This window comes from Gadus macrocephalus, chromosome 6 (assembly GCF_031168955.1).
Source record: "Gadus macrocephalus chromosome 6, ASM3116895v1".
Taxonomy (NCBI): Eukaryota; Metazoa; Chordata; class Actinopteri; order Gadiformes; family Gadidae; genus Gadus; species Gadus macrocephalus.
Genome location: NC_082387.1, coordinates 2,984,875 through 2,987,390, shown reverse-complemented (window position 1 = coordinate 2,987,390; position 2,516 = coordinate 2,984,875). Strand labels below are relative to the sequence as shown.

Below are 2,516 nucleotides of genomic sequence, written 5' to 3'. Positions count from 1 at the left end.
GAGGATACAGCATAAGACTGCATCACACAGGGACTCTTCACCTTCTTCTGAAGCAGACCTTCCACGGAGGCGAAGCTCCAGACGAACCATCAGCGCTGATTAGGGACTTAGACATATTCGATTTCTCACGCTTTATGACTCTGTATAACCGTTGCCACTTTACTTAATAAATCCAAGGTCCTCGTGCCGATAGACTTTATTACCTCTCCGTCTCATTTTATCTGGTCCAGTAGCTAGACAGACCGTTTTTCCCAACACCTCTTTTTAGCGTCAGCAGATAGCAGTTACGCAGATTCGTCCTTTTCGGGACGAGCCACAGATGAGATTCGACGATAGACTACCCCTTTTTTAATAGTAACCTAAAGAACAGAGATTCCCCCGCCACTAAAAGTCCCGAAAAGCCTGTGCAGTAAATCGAAACCCTTGGTGAGTCTCCTCGGGTAAACATTTGGATTTGAATTGTGTTTTTGGGTGAGAAAAGAACGTTATAAGCCGCTAACTGGCCGCAGCTAATGCTGCTTGCTAACTGCCTAGTGGGCGCGTGGTGTCGCTGCACTTGGCGTGCCGTGACTGATGTGGGGGAGGGGATGTGAGGCCCGTTGCTGGGGCTGTGGGCAGATTGTAGTTTTGACGTTAGGTTATGCATTTTCTTCACTGTTGATGTTGCGGTCTGTTGATGGGTTAGTGATGTTGCTAGCTGTGTTAATTGCTTTATGGTGAAAAGGAATATGTAAAGCTGTGAGTTAATGGTGCTAGTTTTGAAATGATAAATTCTTCCAGTGATCTATAGCTTGCTGAGTATATTAACTACAGAAAGAAAATACAATTTAAATGTTTTTTTGAAGTGGTTTATTTAGAGTTAAGTGTCAATCATTTATGTTTTACACTGTGTTGTTACCTAGAATATGATATTTATAGAAAATTAATTGAAATGTATAAGATAGACAGACTACTAATGAGTCTTTTGGCTTTGTTGTCAAGGCCGGGTTTTTTGTGTGGATCGAAAAAAGATATTGAACCCTGGAACGTCTGTATCCTGCTCGCCCTCCCTATGGTCCCGCAGCGGTGTGCAGACTGGCGAGCTACCCCATCAGAGCGATCCTATTGGACCACGAACAATAAGGCAAATTCTAATTGTTTCTGCAGCAGTGTAGGGACAAGAGACTGAATTATTTAGATATTGTAAATAGGCTGATCTAATATTTTTACTGTGTTTTATTAGTGTAATTGAAATGTGTTATTTAGGGATGTTTTAAGTATTCAGAGGTATTTTGAAACCTGGTTAAGTTTTATTTGAAAGGGTTGACTCTTTTGGTGACCTAAAATAAGAGTGTAAATAAGAAAGGTATTTGCGATCATTTTAATCTTTTCCACATTTTATTTTAAATCAATTTAGGTATAATTGTTCCGTTTATCATTTTTACTACTTAAATAAATAAAACCAAAAGGTAAGAGAGAAAAAGAACAGCTTTGAAAATTCTCTTACCTTTGAAATATATATCTCTTGTTTCAGTGTGTCATTTCTGGTGCAGACAGTTACCATATCTCTCCTTAACGAACCTTAGAATCTTCTGGTAGTCTAGCCCATATATTGATTATTGATTGTAAACTAGTAACATTGTTCATTAAAAGACACCAGGTACCGGTTACATAAACTTTGGCGAGCTAGCCAGGAGAGATATCGTGTTTGCACCAAGAGTGACCACACACTAAAAGAAAAAAAAACTGTTTTATTTTCAAAACTTAAAATGGAAATAGTGAACACTGAAAAAGTAAATGTCCCACACTCAGTCATTATTAGTGGCATCACAAATACTGACTTAGATAAAAAAGTTCAAGAAGATTTAGAGACTCATGGCCCCATAAATCGCCACTTAGTTATTGATGATCCAACCTCTAAATTCCATCACCATGTGATAATTGAGTTTCAAGAGAACTCTGCCATGCTAACATTAAGACCTCTACTGCCCTTAATGTACAAGATCCCCCATGACGCAGAAGTCATGCTCACAGTGCAGGCTCTAGAAAGTGTCACCACACTTGATGCCAGCAGTAGCGCCACCGAGGGATATCTTGAAGCTTTGCAAAACATTGCTAGAGCTAGTGGGAGATCTTTTCAAGATATGCTCCAGGAGGAGCTTAAGAAGATGATCACACAGGGAGAGACAAGCTCCCCTGCACTTTCACCACAGGCTTCTCCCTTGTGGAACCCAGATCCTAAAAACCCAGCCAAGGGACCAGAAATGAACACTGCACACCTCAACTTAGCAGGAGGAGATGCTGCTGCCAAGACCCACCCAGTTTTCACTGTGAGTGATGTAATCCCCCCCAATGTCCAAAAGATGATTGTTGAACACGTTGTAAAGAACGATGTTGCCACGTCACACCAGAAAGTCTCATTCCACCTTCGAGTCTTCTCAGGGAAAAGCCCACGTCCAAACAGTGAACCAGACTATGATACCTGGCGTGCAAGTGTTGAATTTTTGATGACTGATCCATCCATCTCTGACTTACAC

The 2,516-nt window shown here is 40.9% G+C and overlaps 1 long non-coding RNA gene across 1 annotated transcript; it reads left to right on the top strand.

The window, feature by feature from the left end:
* The first annotated feature begins 268 nt into the window (after nt 1-268).
* LOC132459232 (uncharacterized) lies at nt 269-1,498 on the top strand. The gene is made up of 2 exons (XR_009526165.1): nt 269-426; nt 982-1,498. It is a non-coding gene; the product is annotated as an uncharacterized LOC132459232 (long non-coding RNA).
* The last annotated feature ends 1,018 nt before the right edge of the window (nt 1,499-2,516 follow it).